Here is a 15298-nt window from a genome sequence, read left to right as displayed (position 1 = left end):
GGCAGGCCTTAACAATCCTGAAGGCAGAGTGCTTGGTTCCATGTGAGATGGTGCTCTGGCATGAGCTGAGCCTGTCTGCAGTGGTCGGAACAACTTCCTTCTACTGTTTCCAGATATCGTCATACCATATACTCTTAAGTGCATTATGAACCTCGCGGTTAAATGCTATCTTTGGTTTGGCTTTATCAAAACATGTTGAGTAAGGTGTCATACGAATTGGAATACTAACCCCTCGCCAATTCTGGCGACGGGGTTAGCATTCCACCCTTCTAGAGGGACACGACATGTACAGTACCTGAAACCCGGGTAAAATCAGACATAGCCTCAGCTCCACAAAATGGATGCTGCCACCAGAGACACAAGTCTGCCCTCCTGCTGCTGGGAGTCCTTCCAGCTTGGGAGGTGTGGACAAAGGGTTTCCTGCCAGGGGAGGTGCGTGCACCACCCCAGACAGGATTTTGTGTATTGGTCAGGTAGGGCTTGAAAGAAACCAGACATGCCTGAGGCTCACAAGGAGCCTCGGTGCATATGCCAGTTCAATCCGGTCCTGGGGCACACCAGTCCCGGGCCTGGGGCGAGCTGGACAAAGGATTGGGGGTGTAACCACCCCCCTTCCTGGTCCCACCCTTAGGGAGAGACCTAGCAGGTAGTCCGGCCCCTAGAATCCGCTTAAAGGTAGGAGCTGTGTCCTAAGACTTTAGACATCCTGGAATCAACTTAACTACAAGAAGAAGACGGGAACTTCGACGCTCTGCCGCACAGAGGACTGAAGCCAATCTCCCCTGTGGTCAGGGAGTGACCACCTTGCTAACGCAAGCACCATCCAGCGAATCAATGTCTGCTTTGCTGCCGCCTCCCGCCGGAGCCTGAGCCCAGAGACTGACAAGACCTGGACCTCCAGACCTCTCACCGCCCGATCCACAGTCCCTGAAAAAGAGGAACCCGTGGAGGCACCAAGACACGTGGAGCCAGCCATCTTGAAAAGACCACGACAAGCTGCAAGCGCGACAACCGAGGCTCCCTCCAAGTTGTGCTTTGGGTCCTGAGAAGCCCAACATCCGAGCAGCATCTGCACCAAAGGTGAGCCCTCCAGCATCTCCACGATCTGCGTGGGGCCCCTCTGCATTTTGCCACTCGACGCGCCTAACCGGTTGCTGGCCCGCTGGCTAGTGGCCATCTTGGCGACGAACTTCAAGAACTACACCACTGGTCTGGTTGCTCCAGACTGGCCCTTGCTCCCCTCCAAAGGAGCAGTCCCTCTGACCTTGTTGGTCAGAACCATCAGCTTATTTCGTTTTCCACAACAATTGCTTTTGCCAAGGCTTGTTTGCTTCGATCAAGTCGCCGACACCGCCGACAGCGAGAGCCTGCGTGGGACAGCTCGTGAACCGACTCCTGGACGTCGTTGACCTTCAGGGACCACGTGGCTGCAGAGACAAGCTGCACCTTTCCTCCTGTTTGCACCCGACATCGCCTGGTACCCAACTGGTGCCACGCTGGTCACTGGCTAGTGACTGTGAACACTGTCCCCTCTGCTTACAGGTCTTCTCCAACTCCGATCCACTCTTGGATCCACCGCATCTCTTCCGGACCGGCCGCCTGCAGCATCTTTGTCTTCAGGCTCCATTGAACATATAGAAGAAACCCGACGCACTTCGAGACCTATGCACCCGCTTCCTGTGGGTGAGGTAAAGCTGGCACTCCGGTGCCCAAGTGTAGAGTATCATCTCTAGTGTCTGTGTTTCCAATCTTGAGTTCATAGTCCATCCGGAAGAACCTTTTTGCAGTAACTTTGTAACTTTTACGCACCCATTGAAAACCTATGGGAGCCCGCGTGTGACTGTTTGCTCTGCACACGCAACCCGTGGACCTCCTGGTCACTAACTAAAGTTAGCTCCTTGTAGGCCCAGCGATTCTAGAGGCCCTAGGCCTTTTCCCTTTTCTGTTCGTGGTACTTATACCACTATTTTAGTATATGGTTCGAGTGGCCACCAGGGCCTATCCATATAAAGTGCAACTTCTGTGTATTCTAACGTATTCTTGTTTAACGATTTGTGCTCCTGTGCTCATAAAGAGTCTAGGGGATACTTTGAGAAATAAATACATATATATTTTCAATATATATCTGTGTGGTGTCCTTTCATTGATGAAGGGGGGTTACATTTGGTAAAACAGCCTGCTTAACACGCTTTAACGAGTTTAGCCTCAAAGACTGCTTAGCCTACGCTACCACTAGGGCAGCTAGTCCGAAAAGGTTGACTTACAACCACACCATAAGGGTTGCTTGGCATGGTACAAGGTGGGCACTTTAACTAGTGAACATCATATACCAGGCCAACTTCTCACACCGTCGCAATGTGGAGGCAATCGGCGTCGTTAGAGGAAACGGAAAGACACTTCTGCTTCCTCTTTACGACGTGCAACGTCACAACGGAAGAGCTTGAAGAGGAGAGGTCGAGGAAAGGTAAGTGGGATTTTCGTTTTTAAAAATAAAAATGTAAGGGATGAGGGGGTTGTGAAGAGATGGGGTAAATTATTAGGGTTAAGGAGAGGGGTATTTGATAAAAGGGTTTGTGGGTGGGAATCGGTGGCAGTTTATAGAACTGGGGCAGGGATCAGAGATAACCTTTACCAAAAAATGCCATTAACATGCATAGATTTACAACGAAAATCGTTGTAAAAATATGCGTGGTAAAGGCATATTCGTTGTAGAGGTAATGCGTAGTAATTGCATTCGCGTTGTAACGCATGTGTGGTAAAGGCATGCGTTGCAACGGAATGCATTGTATCATCATAAAACCATACCATATCTCTGTTAAGTCTGCCATTTTCTGTGTTTCCGGTGTTTTCCTCTTTGCAGTACAAATTGAAATCTCCCAGGAAAATCTGATCACAATAGGAGGTAAGCAAATGATTAATATAATAAAGGAAACCTCTATAAAACAATTTTTGCTGCCAGGTTGGTGGTATAAAACGTTTAGCCTCTGTGGTTTAGGTGCTGTGCTTATCAACTCCCAAGTAAGGTATTGGAAAGAAGAGGAGTTTAGTTGCTCAGCTTACAATTAATCAATTCTTGTAGATACAGACTTTCACCCCCACTTAGCAGTTTATTATTTTATGAAGGTGAAGGATGTTGTATTCATGTAGTAAGAATGTTGTATGTACCAACAGCATAACAAGATTTCATTGAGTGCTCTAGCATCATGGTCAAAGTCTTGGATGAAGGCAGAGATTAATATTTCATTAGAATATTGGGATGTTGCGAGCTCCTTTGAAGACAATGGAGTAGCTCTGGGCTTAAATGGCTAGTAAAAGGCCGGAGTCCAACATTCCGATGTTTGTCTTCACATTTCTCCCTTTTTAATTTAGAACATTCTACCCTTAATGGGTGGAATGTTCTAATAGCTTTATAGCCCTTCTGTCTCGGGCTTTACTCAGTAGCGGCTCCTCGAGGGAGTGCTGTGGGGCGGTGAGGCGGGGGAGGGGCAGAGTGGGGGGTAGTAAACTCCGGCATACGGCCGAACGGAGTTAAGTAAGTAAATAACGAAAACGAATTTCATTGCGCGCGCTGAAATGCAGCGACCCACAATGTAATTTGTTTTATTTATTTACTAATCTCCATTTGGCCGTATGCCGGAGTTTATTAGCCCCCACCCTGCCCCTTCCCCACCCCACCCCACCGCCCCACAGCACTCTCTCGAGGAGCAGCCACTGGCTATACCGATTGTTGAAGGCCCTCTCAATTGCCATAGGCCCTTGCCTGCAGCTCTGGCCTATAACACGGGTTCATGGCCTTTCACAACCAGTATAGCTGGTTATTAAAGGCTCATAGGGCCTATTAGGGTGTATCAGAGACTGCTGATCTATAGTTTAGGAGGATAGCATGGATGCGATGTGTAAGAGATTGGTCACTGGGATTGAAGTTGATGTGATTATTAGGAGATGGGTCATTGCATTGAAAGAAGGTGATTCTTCTGAGGTTGCCAAGCAGATTGATTTTGATTATGTTTAGGAAGTCTACTTCTGGAGATAATAGTAATAAGATTTGTTGGCTATATGTGATCATAGAGTATTCAGTGCCTGGGGTGCATACGGGGAATGTGTATGGAAGAATGCTCTGAAGCATTGGGGTTGATGTGCATGTTGGGCTCTTGAGAAGTAGGTGTTTTGATGGAGATGTAACAAAGAGATGGGGTGTGTGCAGGGGCATGACATTTTTAAAGAAATCTAGTTGTCCAAAGAACAAAATTCTCCTGAAACCTACATGTCATGTAAGAAAGGCTATTTGGTCTGCTTATGCCCTAATTTATTTAGGTGGGTTGGAACACACTCACAATAGCAGTTTGTTTTGTTTTATTGAAGACGGTAACCAAAATTAATGCTGTGCAATAATTATGCTAAATTAAAGCTGTTTTTAAATGTTAGCTTTTGAAATCAATATCTACAGAAATCAAGCTGAAGATGCATTATTTGGGGGGACCTATTAAATTAGTAATGGAACACATACACACACAGAGTGAACCTGTTACCATAAATTAAGCACATTATCTGCTGCGGTACATTAATCCACTTAGATTTCTCAGTTAGTTTAGAATGTGTGATCTGCAGGAATACACCCTGATCTCTGCTGTAGCTGTACATACTCACATTTCTTTTGAGTGGAAAAGGACCTGTGAATAGCAAGCTAAACATGTATCTCTTCAGTCATGTATTAACTCAATGAATTAGCTTGAGGATGAGACTCGATGGACTGCAGGTTACACATGGAACTTTGCAATAGGCACTTCCCATATGGCATCTCTCTTAAAATGTTTACCTGCAATATAAAGAGGTTGTTTGTTTATTAAAATAACAGTTCCACGCTTTAGCCTTGCACCTCTCAGGTTATGTCAATAGGGTTCTCAGAAGGCACAGCAACACTTGTCAAAGCTTCTTGGTGACAGAAGAAGGAGAGACCATATCAGCCTTAACTTCCACGGTAGTACACCTTTCTGTTTCTTGTAAATAATATTTTGTTATTCTACCTCTCTTTTCTGGTAGTTTTATGTCAACTGAGCTCCCATACTGTGCATTAAGAGCTGCTAATGATTAGGGAAAATCAACTACAGAATAATGCCTAAACCTCTACCTTTTAGTTTCCAAATAACCGGTAGCCCAACCTTGCGCCCTTTTTTGGGGCTTTATGGATCACACCTCAGCATTTGACCGGGTAAACCGTAAGAAACTGTGGACTTTACTTGGTTACCTGGGTGTCGAGCCCGCTATTGTAACTCTATTAATGACCCTTCATGCCCATACTACAGCTGCAGTCAGATAGTCACACGAAGGGGGGCTTACTGACTATTTTAATTGCACTAGAGGGGTGCACCAAGGGTGTATATTAGCCCCTGTTTTATTCACGGTATATATTAACGGCTTCGAATCTGCCCTGATATCACTACAGAATGAATGCCCTAGAGTGGGCAGGAAAGCAGTACCAGTCCTATTATATGCCAATGACGCGGTACTGATGGCACACACACCGATGGGCCTTCAGGCCCTGATCAATGGATTTGTTTCCTTTATGAATGATCTGGAACTGCCGGACAACTTCACAAAATCATATATTTTGGAAGTTGGCTCTCGGGCGAATGAATCTAAGACTTTCAAGGCAGGAGCCCACACTTTAGCTATGGTCCCGGCTTTCCCTTATTTTGGAATTTTATTTGATGCAAAATTGAACTGGAAACATCTGTTGGGGGGGGGGGGAGTTAGGAGACTTGAATAAATCCATGGGTGCCATCGCTAATTACGCCCATAGATTAGGCACCAGGTCTCGGGGGGAATGGGGGGGCGGGTGATTCTAAAGTTTTACCAGTCCCTCTGCATCTCCAAGTTCCTGTACTGAAGCGAGGTCTGGGGGTAACCTGCGGCTAACAAACCACAGACTGCGCAAAACAAGTTCTTGAGACGAATCCTGAAAGTCCCCAAGGGGACCCTCTCGTTTTCCGTACACGAAGAATTAGGAGTTAACTATATAGCTGACATGGTGGCAGAAGGCCTTTGTTGTGTTGGGTGAAGATCTGGTCTAGCAATCAGGCAGAATTTAACCGTTTGATCATTTTAGATTGCCTATCACTAGACCACCCACTCCCCTGGTTACGGTACGTTAAAGAGTCCCTCACGGCCCTAGGCAGGGCAGATATTTTCCTCAAATACAACACAGTGAAGCCCCAGGATCTGAAAATAGTAAAGGAGTAAAGGTTTGGTCAGTTGAAAAATATGCTATGGCTCTCGGTGAAAATAATGAGCTTATCAAACCAGTGGTGAGAGGGCACGTTCTTTTAAAATCAGTCCAGGGTAGAGAGAAATACCTCTCTACTTCTGATAGATTTTTAATAACTAATTTTTTATTTAATCAGCTCTATCACCTCCTGGCATCCCCGGGTGGCTGTGTTTTACATGCAGAGAAGAGAGGTCCCTGTTGCTGCGACGATAGGTCTCCAAAGGATACCCTACATTTTGCCATCCTATGTAAATATTTTACTCACCCCAAGAGAATGTTCATCAAGGTGCTTTTAAAAGCTATGAGATGTAGACAAGCCCATGTCACGCTAATGAATTTGCAGCTTTTGCCCGTTTTGGTAGTCATAAATTTCTTGGGAGCAGCACTCAGATTCAGAAATTCCAGATGCGAGTGATGGCTGCATGGACCCTGCGATTTTGCACAATACTTTTAATTCATTTTAACTGTAACGATGATGTGTTTGATAGCTGTTTTTTTAATCTTTTATGGTTGAGATTAGTTTTGAATAAAGACTATGTGATCATGAATACTATAGGCTTTCCAATTACCTCTCATTACTCACCTTGTCTCGATTTTCTGTATTTTTCTGTACTCTAGTTTCACACACCCACTACACGAACAATTTTATATATCCTATGTACTGAAATAAAGTTTCAGATGCGCCTACTAACATAACAAGCATTGGCATAGCCAATAGGTCTCGCTTTTGGGACCTTATAAGTATTTAGTTATGCAGCACAATATCCTTGGTGCAACAACATCAACTGTTGCATGGCTAAACATTTATAAGGTCCCAAAAGTGAGACCTATTGGCTCTGCAGATTTATTTTTAAACCCAGAAGATGATTAAGAATTTATAAAAAAAACTTAAATGGCTGTAGACCTCACACTTTTGTGTTCTAGATGCGTTTGGAATCTTTTTTTTTTTTACTATATGAAGAGCTTTAATTTGATTTTGATAAAAGTCCAAAGGAAGAATGAAATGCACGAACAAGACCAGTCTGGACTGACCACTTGTGTTTCCTAAAGAATTAAATGTAATTCTTCCTGCTTTGAAACAGAACTTCGTACATAATCAATGAACTAACCATAATTCTCCATTTAAATGTCCCGTGGAAGAGACCAGTCTGTAAATGTGGCGTCCTGCACATCCATATACCGTAACCAAAATCATAACGAAACATGAGTGTCACAAGGCGAGTCAATGCACAAATCACTGAGCTCTGCTGCTGGAGGTCAACTGAAACTTGTAGGGTCAGCTCTTCTGGCACTGCTCTGTACTTGATGTTATTCCATCGGCAGATGGTCCTATCCCTTGCTGTACACGGGGCGTCCACTTCAGAATATTCCCCTCACTCCCTCAAGGGGGCGACCTGTGCTGCAACAAATAAGCAGTCGGGGGCTCTGTAGACTGACTGAGGCTTCTCGTCTTTTAGAGATGGCTGGTGGTACCGGATGTGCACAGGGATGTCCGCTCAAAAGCATTCAGCACAAGTAAATGGGTCCGGTTTGGCGAAACATAAATATTCTGCAGCTTCACCATCTACCATGTCTGTGATGATAGCCTCAGTAATGTTGTGCTCCTGCAGAGAAGACAGCTGATAAGGGGTCCATGTACAACCCAGAGGGAACCTTTTCCTGAAACGTAATTTAGCAATTTTCCGCATGCTCACATAATCCAATGACTTTCACTTGAGTAACCAGGACTCTGTGAAATCCTTCATTGCGAATCTCGCGCGTCACAGTGACCTCGGGACAAGTCGTCCAAATGTCTTAAATGGAATGTGATGTTAAACAAAAGAACAATATTGAACCCATGGTTGGGGATTCCGTCCATGGTGTCATTTCTCTACGCCTTCATCTAATAGAGCGGTACTAATCCACATTGGTATTAGATTTCTGGATAGAAAGGAAAATACGTCATTGGATCTCTTGTACGCTTTCATTTACTGTTCTACAATCTGAGCCACCCGCTATAATCTGTTTTCTTTTAAAACTCCTTATGTGTGGCGATTTGCCTGTGGAAAACGGCCTCAATGTTCCCCCACTTGGAAATAACGACAGAGATGGTAATTTCTTTCTGGTTGTTTTTAATAAACACAGAAGTGTTTATTAACCCTGTTATTTTAAATTATAAAATCATGTGGCCGAGTGGTGGAGTAATTTGTATAATAACTAAATTTTTTTGTTTGATGGAAGTGCTCAGTTAAAAGTATGCCTCGTGGCTGTGAGCCGGGTCGAGTTCTTGAGCAGAGGCGGGCAAGTATGAAAATAAACAAAAGAAAGGCTTGTGAAGCGTGCCAACGGATGCGGCACTAATGAAGCCCAAACACACAAACACTTAAGGAAAATACATGCTGAGCCAGCAACGAGCCAAAAGCATAATAAAGAAAACAAGCGCGCGCTTTATAAAATCATGTGGCCAAGTGGTGGAGTAATTTGTACAACAACTCAATTTTTTTGTTTGATGGAAGTGCTCAGTTAAAAGTATGCCTCGTGGCTGTGAGCTGGGTCGAGTTCCTGAGCAGAGGTGGGCAAGTATGAAAATAAACAAAAGAAAGGCTTGTGAATCACGCCGACGGATGCGTCACTAATGAAGCCCAAACACACAAACACTTAAGGAAAATACGTGCTGAGCCAGCTACGAGCCAAAAGCATAATAAAGAAAACAAGCGAGTGCTCGCGCTGCAACTTAAAAAAAACTAAAACAAGACGTGCGGCCGCGAGCCGCGCTCTGTGGCGGGGGAGGGGCTGTTAACTGAGAGGGGTAGCATGAGGTAAGCCTGCGAGTGGTGCGCGTGGCAAAGGAAAGCCATAAAGGAAAGCCAGATGGCACTTGATCGGGCGCTGAAAGCTGGCGGCTGTGCGCGTGCTGGCGTGCTTAACCGCAAGCGCTAGACCAGTAAAAGCATGTGGCAGCACTTTTAAAAGCCACTTACTAAATGTCTCGCAGAGCAGCGCATGCGCTGGCTCAGGCGAGACCTAAAAAAGCTGCTTTCTATAGTGCTGTTCTGCTCTTCTGAATAGGGTTCACTCTATTTTAAATGCCTTATATAAAATAGCTGCAACTCTGAGGTCACATGTGCACACGTGGACTACAACAATTGCATCAGACTACAAAGCTATCTTACCGCCATTGAAATCTGCAACTTCCATGTGTCATACATATCTCTGCAGCAGATACTCAACCATCGGAATTATCAGACTGGAACTGGTGCTTGTCACCTGCTTGTAACTCAGTTTCTGTGTCAACTGGAAAATCTTATCAATGTTTAATTGTACAATTCACAGACATCCCCATAAAATCTTAGTAGACAATCTCCCTTGTGCTGGTTGAAAGTAAACTAGAAGTGTGCCTCGCTCAGTGATTGTAGGGACAAGTCTATGATCTGGTGCTAAGACTATTCTTCAAAACTAATGGTCTATGAAGCTCAAATTAGGTTTGCTGACACTCAGAACAGATCAGCAGCACATCCTGCTCCGCTACATAATTGTTTAACATCATTACAGGGCTAAAATGGTCCCATGCAACTTCAGAAGCCTGCATACCATTTGAAGTAATCTGCATCGAGTTATCAGTTTTATCATGTCCAAAGAATCAAAATGATTAAAGGACATTTCTCAAGAGCAGGGGTTTGTAACCTTATGTTCAGTGAAACTCATGCAGGCTACTAATAATATCAGTATTGTAATAGTGACCATATTGGAAAAGATGACATTAGCGCCACCATATGCAAGATTACCAGTAATGATCACCTCAGTGGAGTAGGCAGGGTTGCAAGCAGTAATGTAAAAAGGCTTTGGCATTTTGGAATTCCTCTATGCAGTTAATACTTGCCAGCCACAGCGGCAGTGACCTTATCGCAAAAGTAATGAAAGTGGTAATACAAATGTAAATATATTTTGAAAATTCAGAATTTTTTCTCAAAAATCAGCTTTGGAGATTGGAAACTACACACATTTTCTCTTTAATACACAATTGTGCCATACATATATTAGATCAATCAAGCAAAAGGTTCTAATTTAGTGGGCTGGGATGCCCCCAGGAGAGTTACTTACAGGTAGCTGAAGAGCTACCAGTGGCTCACGAGCTGCTTGTCGGAGAAGCCTGCCTAAAATATGTCAAAAAACCAAAAGCCCTTGTTCAGAGAGAAGACAGTTCAGTCCTGGAAACTCTTTCTGAACTTGAGTTATGTGTGGAGTCATTTTTCTTAGACCAAATGCACTCTAATCATCCATCTGAATCTCCCAGAGAAGTTTACCCAGTAGAGTTGACAAACCCTTACCTTCAGCATTGTGGAAAGATGACAGTATTAAACTGTTTGCTGATAGGGGAATGCATCCCTGTGGATGGTAAAGTCACAATTGTAAACAATCTCCTAAAAAACTTCTCTGCCTACCTCTGTGTTAAAATCTAGACCCATCTTCCTACTGCTTTTCCATCCAGTAACACTTCTGGGGATAGTTGTTATTGTAAACAATGGCTCCTGTGAAATGATAAACAACTATATGATAGAAAAAAGCAAAATGGCAATATATAGGGTTTGAGACGGAGTCAGAAAGAAAATTGGCTATACACATCGGAAAGTCAATACATAATGATATTGTTTGTATTTTTGATAGGCAACAAATAAACAGTGTAAAAATACACAATAGAATTAAGTACAATCTGAGAATTAGCAATCATAAAAGGTGTCCCAGTGAAAAAGTGATTGAACCTAAACTAAAAGTGACATAACATGTGACATATGTACAAGGTTTCAATTATTAAACATAAAGGCGATCATAAGGAATAAAACAATACAATTCATAACACTTATTAGTCGTAAGTGTTGAATAATGATTTACCCTTGTTTTCTGTCGACGGCGTTTCAAACCTATTTAGGATAAAGGGTCTCTTGAGGACCTTAAAATGTCGGGACACCTAGAGAAAAAGGAATGATACCATCAGGGCGGGGTCCTATTTAGAGAATAAAGTGGGCAAAGGCTCTTTTTGTGCAAATGTACCTGAATGATGGTCTGCGCTGCCTGATATATAGAGACAGTGACACCGTGTAAATAGTGAAAGAAATGAACTCACAGAGTACCCAGCCGGTTGCTGTGAATAAAAATTCAGGTATAATTAATGAAACAGGCTTTGCATGCCTAGGTACAAAACTGATGCTTGTAGAAGTGGAAATCACTTACCCCTTGTGAGGGTGCTATCAGGCAGTCAAGCAGGAGAATCAATGTGGCTCTCCGTTGCAATCATAGGTCGTAGTATTCAATATAGGTTAGCCATTAAGCGTGTAATAACGCTCTGGATGCGGGGAGGCTGGGTTTTGAAAAAAATATGAAACCAGGTGGGCCTGATAATGGCTCTCACTCTGTGCGTAGTCAGTGATGCGCTGCAATGGAATACAAACGGGCATGAGTTTAGAGGTATCCGGTGCACCTCTATCAAGCAGTATACAGGATTAGGAAAGGTCGTCTTTACCTTTCACATGGCGGTAACAGTATCTCAACTCCCCGCAAGTTACTGGAACAGAAGAGCATCCATCTCTCTGTATGGTACGATGACAGTGATTAAGGGTCGGAACGCGGTATTTAAAGGTGACTCAGCAATGTGATACAGACCGGCAGACCGAGCCGTGGAGCGCAGAACATGGATACAATCCATGAACCTGCGTTCCGTAACTAAGCAACCTGTCACGTGCGGGTTGAATACATGTAACCAGGAAGAGAAAGGAACGATGTGAGGCCACAGTGTCTATGTTACTAATAAAGTTACAGGTGCGCGCCTCTCATTTTCGCGCACTGTAATCCGTCTTAGTGGTGTGAACTTCAGTGTGTTTTGCAACGCATTGTCACTGTTTTTGAAGGAAGACAGAGATCATTTGGCTATACCAGGGATAGCGCAAAGTTGCAGATTTTGATTAACGTATTACATGTTAAAACCTAACCAGTGAATAAACACCACGTTACATTAAATATATTGACCTTTTGCCAACTGTACTCAAAAAATTCAACATAATCTTTATTACTCCTTAATTTATTGTTCTAACCATTAAGAGATGCACTGTTAAGCTGTGAACGTAAAATGATGTTTAATTATTAATTACTTGTTAGGATTCATTTTGATATAACCAACTGACTTGAGTCTCTTTGTAAAACAGCGATTTACATTAATGTTCACACTATTAAGAGATGCTTTGCTACGGTTTTAATGTAACGTGGTGTTTATTCACTGGTTAGGTTTTAACATGTAATACGTTAATCAAAATCTGCAACTTTGCGCTACCATACAGAGAGATGGATGCTCTTCTGTTAAAGTAACTTGCGGGGAGTTGAGATACTGTTACCGCCGTGTGAAAGGTAAAGACGACCTTTCCTAATCCTGTATACTGCTTGATAGAGGTACACCGGATACCTCTAAACTCATGCCCGTTTGTATTCCATTGCAGCGCATCACTGACCACGCACAGAGTGAGAGCCATTATCAGGCCCACCTGGTTTCATATCTCAAAAAAACCCCGCATCCAGAGCGTTATTACACGCTTAATGGCTTACCTATATTGAATACTACGACCTATGATTGCAACGGAGATCCACATTGATTCTCCTGCTTGACTGACTGATACCACCCTCACAAGGGGTAAGTGATTTCCACTTCTACAAGCATCAGTTTTGTACCTAGGCATGCAAAACCTGTTTCATTAATTATACCTGAACTTTTATTCACAGCACCCGGCTGGGTACTCTGTGAGTTCATTTCTTTCACTATTTACACTGTGTCACTGTCTCTATATATCAGGCAGCGCAGACCATCGTTCAGGTACATTTGCACAAAAAGAGCCTTTGCCCACTTTATTCTCTAAATAGGACCCCGCCCTGATGGTATCATTCCTTTTTCTCTAGGTGTCCCGACATTTTAAGGTCCTGAAGAGACCCTTTATCCTAAATAGGGTTGAAACGCCATCGACAGTAAACAAGGGCGAATCATTATTCAACACTTACGACTAATAAGTGTTATGAATTGTATTGTTTTATTCCTTATGGTCGCCTTTATGTTTAATAATTGAAACCTTGTACATATGTCACATGTTATGTCACTTTTAGTTTAGGTTCAATCACTTTTTCACTGGGACACCTTTTATGATTGCTAATTCTCAGATTGTACTTAATTCTATTTTGTATTTTGCACTGTTTATTTGTTGCCTATCGAAAATACAAACAATATCATTATGTATTGACTTTCCGATGTGTAAAGCCAATTTTCTTTCTGACTCCGTCTCAAACCCTATATATTGCCATTGTGCTTTTTTCTATCATATAGTTGTTTATCATTTCACAGGAGCCATTGTTTCCTATTTAGATTTACTACCCAGGCTCCATGTGAGTAGGGTTCCCTTGTTTTTTGGTTTCGATAGATGTTATTGGGCAGGTCTAAGGGTTTGCCAAGCCTAATCATTTGCTTGACCTTTTCAATGCAGGATTTCACCATATTAATACTACTGAACTTGTGGTCAACCTGTTTTAGATGACCTGAGACGGAAGTTGATGATGTTGGTATTCCAGTGCTGGTGCTTGTCCTATTGTATTCATCAGCAGCCCCTGAGACTCTGATGGCTAGACCACAGTGGCTTTAGATGAATGGCACCTACATTCTTAACATCATTTTTGGCTGCTGCTCACTGATGAAAGTGGGAAGCATACTGAAAATGAAACCCGTCTAAACTGGACGCCTTGATGCCAACCAGGGAATCCTCATTATAGCATAGCTTCATGGCTTGTCTTTGTGGGTCTTTGCCCCACTCTATGTAAGGAAGTAAAGACTCCGTGGCTGATCATCGACAGTAGGCTAACATGATAAACAGGTTGCAGAAGACACTAGCACATGTTACCACCACTTTAAGGCACTATGCAGAATTGTACCTAATTAGGAGCACCATCTACATGGGGTGGTGGCGAAATCCCATATCTAGTCTTGCTTAGACTTTAGAAACAGCATTTGCCTGCCAGCCCCAGAAAGGATAGTGGCTGCCGACAGTTAGTGACAGTCAGACGCACAGGAGGGCTATATATGTGTGATCATGTGTCAGACTCTCTGGGAGCCCAATACAGCCTGCAAAACAGAAACAAAATCCCTTTAAATCGCCTTTTATTGTCCATAAGGCCAATTTCTTCAACTCACCATATTTCTTTGCGTGTACATTCAAGACATAGTCCCATTCACACTCACCAAGATATTTACATCACAAGTCACTAGTAGTCGTCCTCCTAACACAGCTATGTAGGAATAGAGGATATAGCTGTCCCTGAGGCTGCAACTAAGCCGTGCAACACTTTGCACCTTAAATTGTACAGAGAGGAATGCGCTGTTTAGGTGGTGCAGAGAAGTTAGACTGCAGTGCTATGTTTAGACCAAAAAAAACTTCAGTGTTAATGTGTTTTTTAAATGTATATAACGTGGATATGAAGGGCTTCAAGAATGTTGTTTACTTTCCACACCACTGAGCAGCAGCTCTACCACTGTCGCACCTTACGTTCCTCGGCCACTGCAGTTTGCATTGGTGTCAATCACCTACCACCTCTACCACTAGTCGACGCACACTCTTTTTATTTGAATGATGGTTGGGAAATCTCTGTTTCAGACTCCCGAATCTTAACGAATAAGATATGTCCCATGTGCTCATTACTTCTAACATTAACAGTTGTAAGTCCAAGAAAACCTCCAGGCTTTTATTTTATTTACCAGTTTTTCTGTTCCCTGCTGACAGATCTGCTTCCTTGTCTTTTAATCTCTCCTTTCATTACTTCCCTCGTTTTGATTTTTTTCATTGTTTGCCGATATAATATAGTTTCATATTTTTATTTACTATTTCCTCCTTTGCCACCCAATGCCATTCCTCTTCGCTATTACTCTCTTGCTTTGTCTCCTTTTCGCTTCCACTACTGTCTTTCTGTCCTTAGACCACATGGTTTGGACCCTCGCACAGCAGATTCATTTCCACAGAGAAACTGATGGTCAGC

At 43.2% G+C, this 15298-nt stretch overlaps 1 pseudogene; it reads right to left on the bottom strand.

Annotated features, from left to right (window-relative positions):
* Nucleotides 1-4711: 4711 nt before the first annotated feature.
* The window catches only part of LOC146867249 (GPI alpha-1,4-mannosyltransferase I, stabilizing subunit-like), a 76091-nt pseudogene continuing 65504 nt past the window's right edge, over nucleotides 4712-15298 (bottom strand).

The sequence above is a fragment of the Triturus cristatus genome, chromosome 1_2, assembly GCF_964204655.1.
Source record: "Triturus cristatus chromosome 1_2, aTriCri1.1, whole genome shotgun sequence".
Classification (NCBI taxonomy): domain Eukaryota; kingdom Metazoa; phylum Chordata; class Amphibia; order Caudata; family Salamandridae; genus Triturus; species Triturus cristatus.
The sequence above is the reverse complement of the archived record's forward strand: the minus strand, read 5'-3'. Positions and strand labels throughout refer to the sequence as shown.